We start from the raw sequence: 18,051 nt of genomic DNA on the forward strand, positions 1-18,051 counted from the left end.
GCTGCCAGAAAGTAGAAGCAAGGAGATGATTGGCAGGGAAAGGCTCTGAGATTGCGGCGGTCAGCACAAGCTTGACAGACGCACTGTCACCGAACGTTTCTTGTCCTAGGAAACAACGCCAAAGCAGCGCATTCTTTCCTTGACTGGAAGAGACCTCTGAGCTCGGTGGCAAGACCACTGGTTGACTGTGACGTCCTAGAGCTCTTTGGACTCGTCCTCTACAGCCGCGCTCATTTCTCTCTGGCGTTTGCCAAGCAGTAAGCAGGCCTCGTCCACAGCAGCAGAAGCCGGTTGCCCCCAGCTGCGAAAATACAGATAAGGGTGAAGGAAGAAGAAAGAGGTGTGCCACAGACAGTGCTCTCTGCAAAGGCTACGGGAAGCCCGGCGGAGGACTGACTACCTATGTGAGGAGAGTGGTAGGAGTTCTGCCCCCAAACCCTGTGGAGTGCTGCAGCCGCCGCCACGTAGCAAGCCGCGTTCAGAGGGTAAGTGGAAGCAGGACACCCGTGGAGCCTGTGAAGGCTTTGGACTACTGAGTGTGGGCAACGGGGACAGAGCGTGCCCTTGTGCCTAGGCACTTTGCGCCAGGGGCGAGGGCAGGTAAGTCGTTAGTTCAGAGCAGCAGAAGGTTGATCTTGGCGCAGGCCATGCTGAGCGTCTCCGCAAAGCAGCCTTCTCCAAGAGCAGAGAAGCAGAGGCCGTCTCGACCAGCATCACAAAGAGCATCCAGTCACCAAAGGAACACATTGGGAGCAGGCTACCAATGCACAGCTTTCGAGGAAGGTAGCTCAGTGCCAAGAAAGTGACACCTGGAGGGTGATCCGGGCAGCGTTGTCCTCCCCTGGAAAGTAATGCGGGCCCTTGTGATCCCTAAGTGAGGTTAGCTGCACAGCGTGGGCCCCGCAATGGCGAGGCAAAAACATCTCAGAGTGCCAGTGAACCAGCAAACACACAGGCGCAGTAGCAGCACCCACTTGGCTCAGAGAACAAAGAGTTCCCGTGCAGCGCGTTCCCTCCTCGAATGGAAAGTTTCTTTTGGTGTGTTCAAAGGACAGTCCACAAGTATGCGTTTTCCCCAGGAAGGAGTTTGAACGTTGAAAGGCCTCCGTTACTTGCAGGGGTCTGTTACGCAGGAGAAACGAGGGCTGCACCAACGCGTTCTCAACAGAGTGAACTCTCAAACCAAAGTCCTCACTGGCAGCGGTGAGACTTTCTGCCAATCAAGGGAGTGACCTGGACCATAACGAAGACCTTCTCCAACAGCCCATAGGCTCGGGCGGCTCCCGGGGAGGCGGAGAGAGTTGGATCCAGCAGCCACTGCAATGTTGTGGCCCCAGTTGCCTTGGCAGACGCGATGGGCATACCGAATAGAGTCCCTTAGTGAAATCCTCGGGTAGCTAAGTGTACTTCTTAAGTGAGCTTGCTGCCAGAAAGTAGAAGTAAGGAGATGATTGGCAGGGAAAGGCTCTGAGATTGCGGCAGTCAGTACGAGCTTGACAGACGCACTGTCACCGAACGTTTCTTGTCCTAGGAAACAACGCCAAAGCAGCGCATTCTTTCCTGGACTGGAAGAGACCTCTGAGCTCGGTGGCAAGACCACTGGTTGACTGTGACGTCCTAGAGCTCTTTGGACTCGTCCTCTACAGCCGCGCTCATTTCTCTCTGGCGTTTGCCAAGCAGAAAGCAGCCCTCGTCCACAGCAGCAGAAGCCGGTTGCCCCCAGCTGCGAAAATACAGATAAGGGTGAAGGAAGAAGAAAGAGGTGTGCCACAGACAGTGCTCTCTGCAAAGGCTACGGGAAGCCCGGCGGAGGACTGACTGCCTATGTGAGGAGAGTGGTAGGAGTTCTGCCCCCAAACCCTGTGGAGTGCTGCAGCCGCCGCCACGTAGCAAGCCGCGTTCAGAGGGTAAGTGGAAGCAGGACGCCCGTGGAGCCTGTGAAAGCTTTGGACTACTGAGTGTGGGCATCAGGGCCAGAGCGTGCCCTTGTGCCTAGGCACTTTACGCCAGGGGCGATGGCAGGTAAGTCGTTAGTTCAGAGCAGCAGAAGGTTGATCTTGGCGCAGGCCACGCTGAGCGTCTCCGCAAAGCAGCCTTCTCCAAGAGCAGAGAAGCAGAGGCCGTCTCGACCAGCATCACAAAGAGCGTCCAGTCACCAAAGGAACACATTGGGAGCAGGCTACCAATGCACAGCTTTCGAGGAAGGTAGCTCAGTGCCAAGAAAGTGACACCTGGAGGGTGATCCGGGCAGCGTTGTCTTCCCCTGGAAAGTAATGCGGGCCCTTGTGATCCCTAAGTGAGGTTAGCTGCACAGCGTGGGCCCCGCAATGGCGAGGCAAAAACATCTCAGAGTGCCAGTGAACCAGCAAACACACAGGCGCAGTAGCAGCACCCACTTGGCTCAGAGAACAAAGAGTTCCCGTGCAGCGCGTTCCCTCCTCGAATGGAAAGTTTCTTTTGGTGTGTTCAAAGGACAGTCATGTTCGAGAGCGCTGCACTAGTACACTCTCAACAGTTAAGGGGAAGCTGCCCTCACTCGAGTGTATCAAGGCCGAACACTGTGAAGGCATTTCCCTGTGTGCCAAAGAAGAGAACAGAAAGGCCCTCTCCCCCAAAAGCAAAGGGCTTGTACGGTGCTGCAAAGGAACGACAATATTTTTCAGCTACGGCTCTTTCGGTGTGTGGGACTTGCTTCCACCGCTCGCTGTGCCTGGTAAAGTTTTAGAGGTCCGGCCAAAGGCTTGCGAGGCTGCCAGGAGAGGTGCCCGAAGCCTTCGCTTCAGGAGCCAAAGGAGCGTGAACTGGCTGCAAGCAGCCTGCCTAGGCTTCCTCGCTCCACAAGTATGCGTTTTCCCCAGGAAGGAGTTTGAACGTTGAAAGGCCTCCGTTACTTGCAGGGGTCCGGTACGCAGGAGAAACGAGGGCTGCACCAACGCGTTCTCAACAGAGTGAGCTCTCAAACCAAAGTCCTCACTGGCAGCGGTGAGACTTTCTGCCAATCAAGGGAGTGACCTGGACCATAACGAAGACCTTCTCCAACAGCCCATAGGCTCGGGAGGCTCCCGGGGAGGCGGAGAGAGTTGGATCCAGCAGCCACTGCAATGTTTTGGCCCCAGTTGCCTTGGCAGACGCGATGGGCATACCGAATAGAGTCCCTTAGTGAAATCCCCGGGTAGGTAAGGGTACTTCTTAAGTGAGCTTGCTGCCAGAAAGTAGAAGCAAGGAGATGATTGGCAGGGAAAGGCTCTGAGATTGCGGCGGTCAGCACAAGCTTGACAGACGCACTGTCACCGAACGTTTCTTGTCCTAGGAAACAACGCCAAAGCAGCGCATTCTTTCCTTGACTGGAAGAGACCTCTGAGCTCGGTGGCAAGACCACTGGTTGACTGTGACGTCCTAGAGCTCTTTGGACTCGTCCTCTACAGCCGCGCTCATTTCTCTCTGGCGTTTGCCAAGCAGTAAGCAGGCCTCGTCCACAGCAGCAGAAGCCGGTTGCCCCCAGCTGCGAAAATACAGATAAGGGTGAAGGAAGAAGAAAGAGGTGTGCCACAGACAGTGCTCTCTGCAAAGGCTACGGGAAGCCCGGCGGAGGACTGACTACCTATGTGAGGAGAGTGGTAGGAGTTCTGCCCCCAAACCCTGTGGAGTGCTGCAGCCGCCGCCACGTAGCAAGCCGCATTCAGAGGGTAAGTGGAAGCAGGGCGCCCGTGGAGCCTGTGAAGGCTTTGGACTACTGAGTGTGGGCATCGGGGCCAGAGCATGCCCTTGTGCCTAGGCACTTTGCGCCAGGGGCGAGGGCAGGTAAGTCTTTAGTTCAGAGCAGCAGAAGGTTGATCTTGGCGCAGGCCACGCTGAGCGTCTCCGCAAAGCAGCCTTCTCCAAGAGCAGAGAAGCAGAGGCCGTCTCGACCAGCATCTCAAAGAGCGTCCAGTCACCAAAGGAACACATTGGGAGCAGGCTACCAATGCACAGCTTTCGAGGAAGGTAGCTCAGTGCCAAGAAAGTGACACCTGGAGGGTGATCCGGGCAGCGTTGTCCTCCCCTGGAAAGTAATGCGGGCCCTTGTGATACCTAAGTGAGGTTAGCTGCACAGCGTGGGCCCCGCAATGGCGAGGCAAAAACATCTCAGAGTGCCAGTGAACCAGCAAACACACAGGCGCAGTAGCAGCACCCACTTGGCTCAGAGAACAAAGAGTTCCCGTGCAGCGCGTTCCCTCCTCGAATGGAAAGTTTCTTTTGGTGTGTTCAAAGGACAGTCATGTTCGAGAGCGCTGCACTAGTACACTCTCAACAGTTAAGGGGAAGCTGCACTCACTCGAGTGTATCAAGGCCGAACACTGTGAAGGCATTTCCCTGTGTGCCAAAGAAGAGAAGAGAAAGGCCCTCTCCCCCAAAAGCAAAGGGCTTGTACGGTGCTGCAAAGGAACGACAATATTTTTCAGCTACGGCTCTTTCGGTGTGTGGGACTTGCTTCCACCGCTCGCTGTGCCTGGTAAAGTTTTAGAGGTCCGGCCAAAGGCTTGCGAGGCTGCCAGGAGAGGTGCCGGAAGCCTTCGCTTCAGGAGCCAAAGGAGCGTGAACTGGCTGCAAGCAGCCTGCCTAGGCTTCCTCGCTCCACAAGTATGCGTTTTCCCCAGGAAGGAGTTTGAACGTTGAAAGGCCTCCGTTACTTGCAGGGGTCCGGTACGCAGGAGAAACGAGGGCTGCACCAACGCGTTCTCAACAGAGTGAGCTCTCAAACCAAAGTCCTCACTGGCAGCGGTGAGACTTTCTGCCAATCAAGGGAGTGACCTGGACCATAACGAAGACCTTCTCCAACAGCCCATAGGCTCGGGAGGCTCCCGGGGAGGCGGAGAGAGTTGGATCCAGCAGCCACTGCAATGTTTTGGCCCCAGTTGCCTTGGCAGACGCGATGGGCATACCGAATAGAGTCCCTTAGTGAAATCCTCGGGTAGGTAAGGGTACTTCTTAAGTGAGCTTGCTGCCAGAAAGTAAAAGCAAGGAGATGATTGGCAGGGAAAGGCTCTGAGATTGCGGCGGTCAGCACGAGCTTGACAGACGCACTGTCACCGAACGTTTCTTGTCCTAGGAAACAACGCCAAAGCAGCGCATTCTTTCCTGGACTGGAAGAGACCTCTGAGCTCGGTGGCAAGACCACTGGTTGACTGTGACGTCCTAGAGCTCTTTGGACTCGTCCTCTGCAGCCGCGCTCATTTCTCTCTGGCGTTTGCCAAGCAGTAAGCAGGCCTCGTCCACAGCAGCAGAAGCCGGTTGCCCCCAGCTGCGAAAATACAGATAAGGGTGAAGGAAGAAGAAAGAGGTGTGCCACAGACAGTGCTCTCTGTAAAGGCTACGGGAAGCCCGGCGGAGGACTGACTACCTATGTGAGGAGAGTGGTAGGAGTTCTGCCCCCAAACCCTGTGGAGTGCTGCAGCCGCCGCCACGTAGCAAGCCGCGTTCAGAGGGTAAGTGGAAGCAGGACACCCGTGGAGCCTGTGAAGGCTTTGGACTACTGAGTGTGGGCAACGGGGACAGAGCGTGCCCTTGTGCCTAGGCACTTTGCGCCAGGGGCGAGGGCAGGTAAGTCGTTAGTTCAGAGCAGCAGAAGGTTGATCTTGGCGCAGGCCACGCTGAGCGTCTCCGCAAAGCAGCCTTCTCCAAGAGCAGAGAAGCAGAGGCCGTCTCGACCAGCATCACAAAGAGCATCCAGTCACCAAAGGAACACATTGGGAGCAGGCTACCAATGCACAGCTTTCGAGGAAGGTAGCTCAGTGCCAAGAAAGTGACACCTGGAGGGTGATCCGGGCAGCGTTGTCCTCCCCTGGAAAGTAATGCGGGCCCTTGTGATCCCTAAGTGAGGTTAGCTGCACAGCGTGGGCCCCGCAATGGCGAGGCAAAAACATCTCAGAGTGCCAGTGAACCAGCAAACACACAGGCGCAGTAGCAGCACCCACTTGGCTCAGAGAACAAAGAGTTCCCGTGCAGCGCGTTCCCTCCTCGAATGGAAAGTTTCTTTTGGTGTGTTCAAAGGACAGTCATGTTCGAGAGCGCTGCACTAGTACACTCTCAACAGTTAAGGGGAAGCTGCACTCACTCGAGTGTATCAAGGCCGAACACCGTGAAGGCATTTCCCTGTGTGCCAAAGAAGAGAACAGAAAGGCCCTCTCCCCCAAAAGCAAAGGGCTTGTACGGTGCTGCAAAGGAACGACAATATTTTTCAGCTACGGCTCTTTCGGTGTGTGGGACTTGCTTCCACCGCTCGCTGTGCCTGGTAAAGTTTTAGAGGTCCGGCCAAAGGCTTGCGAGGCTGCCAGGAGAGGTGCCGGAAGCCTTCGCTTCAGGAGCCAAAGGAGCGTGAACTGGCTGCAAGCAGCCTGCCTAGGCTTCCTCGCTCCACAAGTATGCGTTTTCCCCAGGAAGGAGTTTGAACGTTGAAAGGCCTCCGTTACTTGCAGGGGTCCGGTACGCAGGAGAAACGAGGGCTGCACCAACGCGTTCTCAACAGAGTGAGCTCTCAAACCAAAGTCCTCACTGGCAGCGGTGAGACTTTCTGCCAATCAAGGGAGTGACCTGGACCATAACGAAGACCTTCTCCAACAGCCCATAGGCTCGGGAGGCTCCCGGGGAGGCGGAGAGAGTTGGATCCAGCAGCCACTGCAATGTTTTGGCCCCAGTTGCCTTGGCAGACGCGATGGGCATACCGAATAGAGTCCCTTAGTGAAATCCCCGGGTAGGTAAGGGTACTTCTTAAGTGAGCTTGCTGCCAGAAAGTAGAAGCAAGGAGATGATTGGCAGGGAAAGGCTCTGAGATTGCGGCGGTCAGCACAAGCTTGACAGACGCACTGTCACCGAACGTTTCTTGTCCTAGGAAACAACGCCAAAGCAGCGCATTCTTTCCTTGACTGGAAGAGACCTCTGAGCTCGGTGGCAAGACCACTGGTTGACTGTGACGTCCTAGAGCTCTTTGGACTCGTCCTCTACAGCCGCGCTCATTTCTCTCTGGCGTTTGCCAAGCAGTAAGCAGGCCTCGTCCACAGCAGCAGAAGCCGGTTGCCCCCAGCTGCGAAAATACAGATAAGGGTGAAGGAAGAAGAAAGAGGTGTGCCACAGACAGTGCTCTCTGCAAAGGCTACGGGAAGCCCGGCGGAGGACTGACTACCTATGTGAGGAGAGTGGTAGGAGTTCTGCCCCCAAACCCTGTGGAGTGCTGCAGCCGCCGCCACGTAGCAAGCCGCATTCAGAGGGTAAGTGGAAGCAGGGCGCCCGTGGAGCCTGTGAAGGCTTTGGACTACTGAGTGTGGGCATCGGGGCCAGAGCATGCCCTTGTGCCTAGGCACTTTGCGCCAGGGGCGAGGGCAGGTAAGTCTTTAGTTCAGAGCAGCAGAAGGTTGATCTTGGCGCAGGCCACGCTGAGCGTCTCCGCAAAGCAGCCTTCTCCAAGAGCAGAGAAGCAGAGGCCGTCTCGACCAGCATCTCAAAGAGCGTCCAGTCACCAAAGGAACACATTGGGAGCAGGCTACCAATGCACAGCTTTCGAGGAAGGTAGCTCAGTGCCAAGAAAGTGACACCTGGAGGGTGATCCGGGCAGCGTTGTCCTCCCCTGGAAAGTAATGCGGGCCCTTGTGATACCTAAGTGAGGTTAGCTGCACAGCGTGGGCCCCGCAATGGCGAGGCAAAAACATCTCAGAGTGCCAGTGAACCAGCAAACACACAGGCGCAGTAGCAGCACCCACTTGGCTCAGAGAACAAAGAGTTCCCGTGCAGCGCGTTCCCTCCTCGAATGGAAAGTTTCTTTTGGTGTGTTCAAAGGACAGTCATGTTCGAGAGCGCTGCACTAGTACACTCTCAACAGTTAAGGGGAAGCTGCACTCACTCGAGTGTATCAAGGCCGAACACTGTGAAGGCATTTCCCTGTGTGCCAAAGAAGAGAAGAGAAAGGCCCTCTCCCCCAAAAGCAAAGGGCTTGTACGGTGCTGCAAAGGAACGACAATATTTTTCAGCTACGGCTCTTTCGGTGTGTGGGACTTGCTTCCATCGCTCGCTGTGCCTGGTAAAGTTTTAGAGGTCCGGCCAAAGGCTTGCGAGGCTGCCAGGAGAGGTGCCGGAAGCCTTCGCTTCAGGAGCCAAAGGAGCGTGAACTGGCTGCAAGCAGCCTGCCTAGGCTTCCTCGCTCCACAAGTATGCGTTTTCCCCAGGAAGGAGTTTGAACGTTGAAAGGCCTCCGTTACTTGCAGGGGTCCGGTACGCAGGAGAAACGAGGGCTGCACCAACGCGTTCTCAACAGAGTGAGCTCTCAAACCAAAGTCCTCACTGGCAGCGGTGAGACTTTCTGCCAATCAAGGGAGTGACCTGGACCATAACGAAGACCTTCTCCAACAGCCCATAGGCTCGGGAGGCTCCCGGGGAGGCAGAGAGAGTTGGATCCAGCAGCCACTGCAATGTTTTGGCCCCAGTTGCCTTGGCAGACGCGATGGGCATACCGAATAGAGTCCCTTAGTGAAATCCTCGGTAGGTAAGGGTACTTCTTAAGTGAGCTTGCTGCCAGAAAGTAGAAGCAAGGAGATGATTGGCAGGGAAAGGCTCTGAGATTGCGGCGGTCAGCACGAGCTTGACAGACGCACTGTCACCGAACGTTTCTTGTCCTAGGAAACAACGCCAAAGCAGCGCATTCTTTCCTGGACTGGAAGAGACCTCTGAGCTCGGTGGCAAGACCACTGGTTGACTGTGACGTCCTAGAGCTCTTTGGACTCGTCCTCTACAGCCGCGCTCATTTCTCTCTGGCGTTTGCCAAGCAGTAAGCAGGCCTCGTCCACAGCAGCAGAAGCCGGTTGCCCCCAGCTGCGAAAATACAGATAAGGGTGAAGGAAGAAGAAAGAGGTGTGCCACAGACAGTGCTCTCTGCAAAGGCTACGTGAAGCCCGGCGGAGGACTGACTACCTATGTGAGGAGAGTGGTAGGAGTTCTGCCCCCAAACCCTGTGGAGTGCTGCAGCCGCCGCCACGTAGCAAGCCGCGTTCAGAGGGTAAGTGGAAGCAGGACACCCGTGGAGCCTGTGAAGGCTTTGGACTACTGAGTGTGGGCAACGGGGACAGAGCGTGCCCTTGTGCCTAGGCACTTTGCGCCAGGGGCGAGGGCAGGTAAGTCGTTAGTTCAGAGCAGCAGAAGGTTGATCTTGGCGCAGGCCACGCTGAGCGTCTCCGCAAAGCAGCCTTCTCCAAGAGCAGAGAAGCAGAGGCCGTCTCGACCAGCATCACAAAGAGCGTCCAGTCACCAAAGGAACACATTGGGAGCAGGCTACCAATGCACAGCTTTCGAGGAAGGTAGCTCAGTGCCAAGAAAGTGACACCTGGAGGGTGATCCGGGCAGCGTTGTCCTCCCCTGGAAAGTAATGCGGGCCCTTGTGATCCCTAAGTGAGGTTAGCTGCACAGCGTGGGCCCCGCAATGGCGAGGCAAAAACATCTCAGAGTGCCAGTGAACCAGCAAACACACAGGCGCAGTAGCAGCACCCACTTGGCTCAGAGAACAAAGAGTTCCCGTGCAGCGCGTTCCCTCCTCGAATGGAAAGTTTCTTTTGGTGTGTTCAAAGGACAGTCATGTTCGAGAGCGCTGCACTAGTACACTCTCAACAGTTAAGGGGAAGCTGCACTCACTCGAGTGTATCAAGGCCGAACACCGTGAAGGCATTTCCCTGTGTGCCAAAGAAGAGAACAGAAAGGCCCTCTCCCCCAAAAGCAAAGGGCTTGTACGGTGCTGCAAAGGAGCGACAATATTTTTCAGCTACGTCTCTTTCGGTGTGTGGGACTTGCTTCCACCGCTCGCTGTGCCTGGTAAAGTTTTAGAGGTCCGGCCAAAGGCTTGCGAGGCTGCCAGGAGAGGTGCCGGAAGCCTTCGCTTCAGGAGCCAAAGGAGCGTGAACTGGCTGCAAGCAGCCTGCCTAGGCTTCCTCGCTCCACAAGTATGCGTTTTCCCCAGGAAGGAGTTTGAACGTTGAAAGGCCTCCGTTACTTGCAGGGGTCCGGTACGCAGGAGAAACGAGGGCTGCACCAACGCGTTCTCAACAGAGTGAGCTCTCAAACCAAAGTCCTCACTGGCAGCGGTGAGACTTTCTGCCAATCAAGGGAGTGACCTGGACCATAACGAAGACCTTCTCCAACAGCCCATAGGCTCGGGCGGCTCCCGGGGAGGCGGAGAGAGTTGGATCCAGCAGCCACTGCAATGTTTTGGCCCCAGTTGCCTTGGCAGACGCGATGGGCATACCGAATAGAGTCCCTTGGTGAAATCCTCGGGTAGGTAAGGGTACTTCTTAAGTGAGCTTGCTGCCAGAAAGTAGAAGCAAGGAGATGATTGGCAGGGAAAGGCTCTGAGATTGCGGCGGTCAGCACGAGTTTGACAGACGCACTGTCACCGAACGTTTCTTGTCCTAGGAAACAACGCCAAAGCAGCGCATTCTTTCCTGGACTGGAAGAGACCTCTGAGCTCGGTGGCAAGACCACTGGTTGACTGTGACGTCCTAGAGCTCTTTGGACTCGTCCTCTACAGCCGCGCTCATTTCTCTCTGGCGTTTGCCAAGCAGTAAGCAGGCCTCGTGCACAGCAGCAGAAGCCGGTTGCCCCCAGCTGCGAAAATACAGATAAGGGTGAAGGAAGAAGAAAGAGGTGTGCCACAGACAGTGCTCTCTGCAAAGGCTACGTGAAGCCCGGCGGAGGACTGACTACCTATGTGAGGAGAGTGGTAGGAGTTCTGCCCCCAAACCCTGTGGAGTGCTGCAGCCGCCGCCACGTAGCAAGCCGCGTTCAGAGGGTAAGTGGAAGCAGGACACCCGTGGAGCCTGTGAAGGCTTTGGACTACTGAGTGTGGGCAAAGGGGACAGAGCGTGCCCTTGTGCCTAGGCACTTTGCGCCAGGGGCGAGGGCAGGTAAGTCGTTAGTTCAGAGCAGCAGAAGGTTGATCTTGGCGCAGGCCACGCTGAGCGTCTCCGCAAAGCAGCCTTCTCCAAGAGCAGAGAAGCAGAGGCCGTCTCGACCAGCATCACAAAGAGCGTCCAGTCACCAAAGGAACACATTGGGAGCAGGCTACCAATGCACAGCTTTCGAGGAAGGTAGCTCAGTGCCAAGAAAGTGACACCTGGAGGGTGATCCGGGCAGCGTTGTCCTCCCCTGGAAAGTAATGCGGGCCCTTGTGATCCCTAAGTGAGGTTAGCTGCACAGCGTGGGCCCCGCAATGGCGAGGCAAAAACATCTCAGAGTGCCAGTGAACCAGCAAACACACAGGCGCAGTAGCAGCACCCACTTGGCTCAGAGAACAAAGAGTTCCCGTGCAGCGCGTTCCCTCCTCGAATGGAAAGTTTCTTTTGGTGTGTTCAAAGGACAGTCATGTTCGAGAGCGCTGCACTAGTACACTCTCAACAGTTAAGGGGAAGCTGCACTCACTCGAGTGTATCAAGGCCGAACACCGTGAAGGCATTTCCCTGTGTGCCAAAGAAGAGAACAGAAAGGCCCTCTCCCCCAAAAGCAAAGGGCTTGTACGGTGCTGCAAAGGAGCGACAATATTTTTCAGCTACGTCTCTTTCGGTGTGTGGGACTTGCTTCCACCGCTCGCTGTGCCTGGTAAAGTTTTAGAGGTCCGGCCAAAGGCTTGCGAGGCTGCCAGGAGAGGTGCCGGAAGCCTTCGCTTCAGGAGCCAAAGGAGCGTGAACTGGCTGCAAGCAGCCTGCCTAGGCTTCCTCGCTCCACAAGTATGCGTTTTCCCCAGGAAGGAGTTTGAACGTTGAAAGGCCTCCGTTACTTGCAGGGGTCCGGTACGCAGGAGAAACGAGGGCTGCACCAACGCGTTCTCAACAGAGTGAGCTCTCAAACCAAAGTCCTCACTGGCAGCGGTGAGACTTTCTGCCAATCAAGGGAGTGACCTGGACCATAACGAAGACCTTCTCCAACAGCCCATAGGCTCGGGCGGCTCCCGGGGAGGCGGAGAGAGTTGGATCCAGCAGCCACTGCAATGTTTTGGCCCCAGTTGCCTTGGCAGACGCGATGGGCATACCGAATAGAGTCCCTTGGTGAAATCCTCGGGTAGGTAAGGGTACTTCTTAAGTGAGCTTGCTGCCAGAAAGTAGAAGCAAGGAGATGATTGGCAGGGAAAGGCTCTGAGATTGCGGCGGTCAGCACGAGTTTGACAGACGCACTGTCACCGAACGTTTCTTGTCCTAGGAAACAACGCCAAAGCAGCGCATTCTTTCCTGGACTGGAAGAGACCTCTGAGCTCGGTGGCAAGACCACTGGTTGACTGTGACGTCCTAGAGCTCTTTGGACTCGTCCTCTACAGCCGCGCTCATTTCTCTCTGGCGTTTGCCAAGCAGTAAGCAGGCCTCGTGCACAGCAGCAGAAGCCGGTTGCCCCCAGCTGCGAAAATACAGATAAGGGTGAAGGAAGAAGAAAGAGGTGTGCCACAGACAGTGCTCTCTGCAAAGGCTACGGGAAGCCCGGCGGAGGACTGACTGCCTATGTGAGGAGAGTGGTAGGAGTTCTGCCCCCAAACCCTGTGGAGTGCTGCAGCCGCCGCCACGTAGCAAGCCGCGTTCAGAGGGTAAGTGGAAGCAGGACGCCCGTGGAGCCTGTGAAGGCTTTGGACTACTGAGTGTGGGCATCGGGGCCACAGCGTGCCCTTGTGCCTAGGCACTTTACGCCAGGGGCGAGGGCAGGTAAGTCGTTAGTTCAGAGCAGCAGAAGGTTGAACTTGGCGCAGGCCACGCTGAGCGTCTCTGCAAAGCAGCCTTCTCCAAGAGCAGAGAAGCAGAGGCCGTCTCGACCAGCATCACAAAGAGCGTCCAGTCACCAAAGGAACACATTGGGAGCAGGCTACCAATGCACAGCTTTCGAGGAAGGTAGCTCAGTGCCAAGAAAGTGACACCTGGAGGGTGATCCGGGCAGCGTTGTCTTCCCCTGGAAAGTAATGCGGGCCCTTGTGATCCCTAAGTGAGGTTAGCTGCACAGCGTGGGCCCCGCAATGGCGAGGCAAAAACATCTCAGAGTGCCAGTGAACCAGCAAACACACAGGCGCAGTAGCAGCACCCACTTGGCTCAGAGAACAAAGTGTTCCCGTGCAGCGCGTTCCGTCCTCAAATGGAAAGTTTCTTTTGGTGTGTTCAAAGGACAGTCATGTTCGAGAGCGCTGCACTAGTACACTCTCAACAGTTAAGGGGAAGCTGCACTCACTCGAGTGTATCAAGGCCGAACACCGTGAAGGCATTTCCCTGTGTGCCAAAGAAGAGAACAGAAAGGCCCTCTCCCCCAAAAGCAAAGGGCTTGTACGGTGCTGCAAAGGAGCGACAATATTTTTCAGCTACGGCTCTTTCGGTGTGTGGGACTTGCTTCCACCGCTCGCTGTGCCTGGTAAAGTTTTAGAGGTCCGGCCAAAGGCTTGCGAGGCTGCCAGGAGAGGTGCCGGAAGCCTTCGCTTCAGGAGCCAAAGGAGCGTGAACTGGCTGCAAGCAGCCTGCCTAGGCTTCCTCGCTCCACAAGTATGCGTTTTCCCCAGGAAGGAGTTTGAACGTTGAAAGGCCTCCGTTATTGCAGGGGTCCGGTACGCAGGAGAAACGAGGGCTGCACCAACGCGTTCTCAACAGAGTGAGCTCTCAAACCAAAGTCCTCACTGGCAGCGGTGAGACTTTCTGCCAATCAAGGGAGTGACCTGGACCATAACGAAGACCTTCTCCAACAGCCCATAGGCTCGGGCGGCTCCCGGGGAGGCGGAGAGAGTTGGATCCAGCAGCCACTGCAATGTTTTGGCCCCAGTTGCCTTGGCAGACGCGATGGGCATACCGAATAGAGTCCCTTGGTGAAATCCTCGGGTAGGTAAGGGTACTTCTTAAGTGAGCTTGCTGCCAGAAAGTAGAAGCAAGGAGATGATTGGCAGGGAAAGGCTCTGAGATTGCGGCGGTCAGCACGAGTTTGACAGACGCACTGTCACCGAACGTTTTTTGTCCTAGGAAACAACGCCAAAGCAGCGCATTCTTTCCTGGACTGGAAGAGACCTCTGAGCTCGGTGGCAAGACCACTGGTTGACTGTGACGTCCTAGAGCTCTTTGGACTCGTCCTCTACAGCCGCGCTCATTTCTCTCTGGCGTTTGCCAAGCAGTAAGCAGGCCTCGTCCACAGCAGCAGAAGCCGGTTGCCCCCAGCTGCGAAAATACAGATAAGGGTGAAGGAAGAAGAAAGAGGTGTGCCACAGACAGTGCTCTCTGCAAAGGCTACGGGAATCCCGGCGGAGGACTGACTGCCTATGTGAGGAGAGTGGTAGGAGTTCTGCCCCCAAACCCTGTGGAGTGCTGCAGCCGCCGCCACGTAGCAAGCCGCGTTCAGAGGGTAAGTGGAAGCAGGACGCCCGTGGAGCCTGTGAAGGCTTTGGACTACTGAGTGTGGGCATCGGGGCCAGAGCGTGCCCTTGTGCCTAGGCACTTTACGCCAGGGGCGAGGGCAGGTAAGTCGTTAGTTCAGAGCAGCAGAAGGTTGAACTTGGCGCAGGCCACGCTGAGCGTCTCCGCAAAGCAGCCTTCTCCAAGAGCAGAGAAGCAGAGGCCGTCTCGACCAGCATCACAAAGAGCGTCCAGTCACCAAAGGAACACATTGGGAGCAGGCTACCAATGCACAGTTTTCGAGGAAGGTAGCTCAGTGCCAAGAAAGTGACACCTGGAGGGTGATCCGGGCAGCGTTGTCTTCCCCTGGAAAGTAATGCGGGCCCTTGTGATCCCTAAGTGAGGTTAGCTGCACAGCGTGGGCCCCGCAATGGCGAGGCAAAAACATCTCAGAGTGCCAGTGAACCAGCAAACACACAGGCGCAGTAGCAGCACCCACTTGGCTCAGAGAACAAAGAGTTCCCGTGCAGCGCATTCCCTCCTCGAATGGAAAGTTTCTTTTGGTGTGTTCAAAGGACAGTCATGTTCGAGAGCGCTGCACTAGTACACTCTCAACAGTTAAGGGGAAGCTGCACTCACTCGAGTGTATCAAGGCCGAACACTGTGAAGGCATTTCCCTGTGTGCCAAAGAAGAGAACAGAAAGGCCCTCTCCCCCAAAAGCAAAGGGCTTGTACGGTGCTGCAAAGGAACGACAATATTTTTCAGCTACGGCTCTTTCGGTGTGTGGGACTTGCTTCCACCGCTCGCTGTGCCTGGTAAAGTTTTAGAGGTCCTGCCAAAGGCTTGCGAGGCTGCCAGGAGGGGTGCCGGAAGCCTTCGCTTCAGGAGCCAAAGGAGCGTGAACTGGCTGCAAGCAGCCTGCCTAGGCTTCCTCGCTCCACAAGTATGCGTTTTCCCCAGGAAGGAGTTTGAACGTTGAAAGGCCTCCGTTACTTGCAGGGGTCCGGTACGCAGGAGAAACGAGGGCTGCACCAACGCGTTCTCAACAGAGTGAGCTCTCAAACCAAAGTCCTCACTGGCAGCGGTGAGACTTTCTGCCAATCAAGGGAGTGACCTGGACCATAACGAAGACCTTCTCCAACAGCCCATAGGCTCGGGAGGCTCCCGGGGAGGCGGAGAGAGTTGGATCCAGCAGCCACTGCAATGTTTTGGCCCCAGTTGCCTTGGCAGACGCGATGGGCATACCGAATAGAGTCCCTTAGTGAAATCCTCGGGTAGGTAAGGGTACTTCTTAAGTGAGCTTGCTGCCAGAAAGTAGAAGCAAGGAGATGATTGGCAGGGAAAGGCTCTGAGATTGCGGCGGTCAGCACGAGCTTGACAGACGCACTGTCACCGAACGTTTCTTGTCCTAGGAAACAACGCCAAAGCAGCGCATTCTTTCCTGGACTGGAAGAGACCTCTGAGCTCGGTGGCAAGACCACTGGTTGACTGTGACGTCCTAGAGCTCTTTGGACTCGTCCTCTGCAGCCGCGCTCATTTCTCTCTGGCGTTTGCCAAGCAGTAAGCAGGCCTCGTCCACAGCAGCAGAAGCCGGCTGCCCCCAGCTGCGAAAATACAGATAAGGGTGAAGGAAGAAGAAAGAGGTGTGCCACAGACAGTGCTCTCTGCAAAGGCTACGGGAAGCCCGGCGCAGGACTGACTACCTATGTGAGGAGAGTGGTAGGAGTTCTGCCCCCAAACCCTGTGGAGTGCTGCAGCCGCCGCCACGTAGCAAGCCGCGTTCAGAGGGTAAGTGGAAGCAGTACACCCGTGGAGCCTGTGAAGGCTTTGGACTACTGAGTGTGGGCAACGGGGACAGAGCGTGCCCTTGTGCCTAGGCACTTTGCGCCAGGGGCGAGGGCAGGTAAGTCGTTAGTTCAGAGCAGCAGAAGGTTGATCTTGGCTCAGACCACGCTGAGCGTCTCCGCAAAGCAGCCTTCTCCAAGAGCAGAGAAGCAGAGGCCGTCTCGACCAGCATCACAAAGAGCATCCAGTCACCAAAGGAACACATTGGGAGCAGGCTACCAATGCACAGCTTTCGAGGAAGGTAGCTCAGTGCCAAGAAAGTGACACCTGGAGGGTGATCCGGGCAGCGTTGTTCTCCCCTGGAAAGTAATGCGGGACCTTGTGATCCCTAAGTGAGGTTAGCTGCACAGCGTGGGCCCCGCAATGGCGAGGCAAAAACATCTCAGAGTGCCAGTGAACCAGCAAACACACAGGCGCAGTAGCAGCACCCACTTGGCTCAGAGAACAAAGAGTTCCCGTGCAGCGCGTTCCCTCCTCGAATGGAAAGTTTCTTTTGGTGTGTTCAAAGGACAGTCATGTTCGAGAGCGCTGCACTAGTACACTCTCAACAGTTAAGGGGAAGCTGCACTCACTCGAGTGTATCAAGGCCGAACACCGTGAAGGCATTTCCCTGTGTGCCAAAGAAGAGAACAGAAAGGCCCTCTCCCCCAAAAGCAAAGGGCTTGTACGGTGCTGCAAAGGAGCGACAATATTTTTCAGCTACGGCTCTTTCGGTGTGTGGGACTTGCTTCCACCGCTCGCTGTGCCTGGTAAAGTTTTAGAGGTCCGGCCAAAGGCTTGCGAGGCTGCCAGGCGAGGTGCCGGAAGCCTTCGCTTCAGGAGCCAAAGGAGCGTGAACTGGCTGCAAGCAGCCTGCCTAGGCTTCCTCGCTCCACAAGTATGCGTTTTCCCCAGGAAGGAGTTTGAACGTTGAAAGGCCTCCATTACTTGCAGGGGTCCGGTACGCAGGAGAAACGAGGGCTGCACCAACGCGTTCTCAACAGAGTGAGCTCTCAAACCAAAGTCCTCACTGGCAGCGGTGAGACTTTCTGCCAATCAAGGGAGTGACCTGGACCATAACGAAGACCTTCTCCAACAGCCCATAGGCTCGGGAGGCTCCCGGGGAGGCGGAGAGAGTTGGATCCAGCAGCCACTGCAATGTTTTGGCCCCAGTTGCCTTGGCAGACGCGATGGGCATACCGAATAGAGTCCCTTAGTGAAATCCTCGGGTAGGTAAGGGTACTTCTTAAGTGAGCTTGCTGCCAGAAAGTAGAAGCAAGGAGATGATTGGCAGGGAAAGGCTCTGAGATTGCGGCGGTCAGCACGAGCTTGACAGACGCACTGTCACCGATCGTTTCTTGTCCTAGGAAACAACGCCAAAGCAGCGCATTCTTTCCTGGACTGGAAGAGACCTCTGAGCTCGGTGGCAAGACCACTGGTTGACTGTGACGTCCTAGAGTTCTTTGGACTCGTCCTCTACAGCCGCGCTCATTTCTCTCTGGCGTTTGCCAAGCAGTAAGCAGGCCTCGTCCACAGCAGCAGAAGCCGGTTGCCCCCAGCTGCGAAAATACAGATAAGGGTGAAGGAAGAAGAAAGAGGTGTGCCACAGACAGTGCTCTCTGCAAAGGCTACGGGAAGCCCGGCGGAGGACTGACTACCTATGTGAGGAGAGTGGTAGGAGTTCTGCCCCCAAACCCTGTGGAGTGCTGCAGCCGCCGCCACGTAGCAAGCCGCGTTCAGAGGGTAAGTGGAAGCAGGACACCCGTGGAGCCTGTGAAGGCTTTGGACTACTGAGTGTGGGCAACGCGGACAGAGCGTGCCCTTGTGCCTAGGCACTTTGCGCCAGGGGCGAGGGCAGGTAAGTCGTTAGTTCAGAGC

Source organism: Eubalaena glacialis, chromosome 4, assembly GCF_028564815.1.
Source record: "Eubalaena glacialis isolate mEubGla1 chromosome 4, mEubGla1.1.hap2.+ XY, whole genome shotgun sequence".
Lineage (NCBI taxonomy): Eukaryota > Metazoa > Chordata > Mammalia > Artiodactyla > Balaenidae > Eubalaena > Eubalaena glacialis.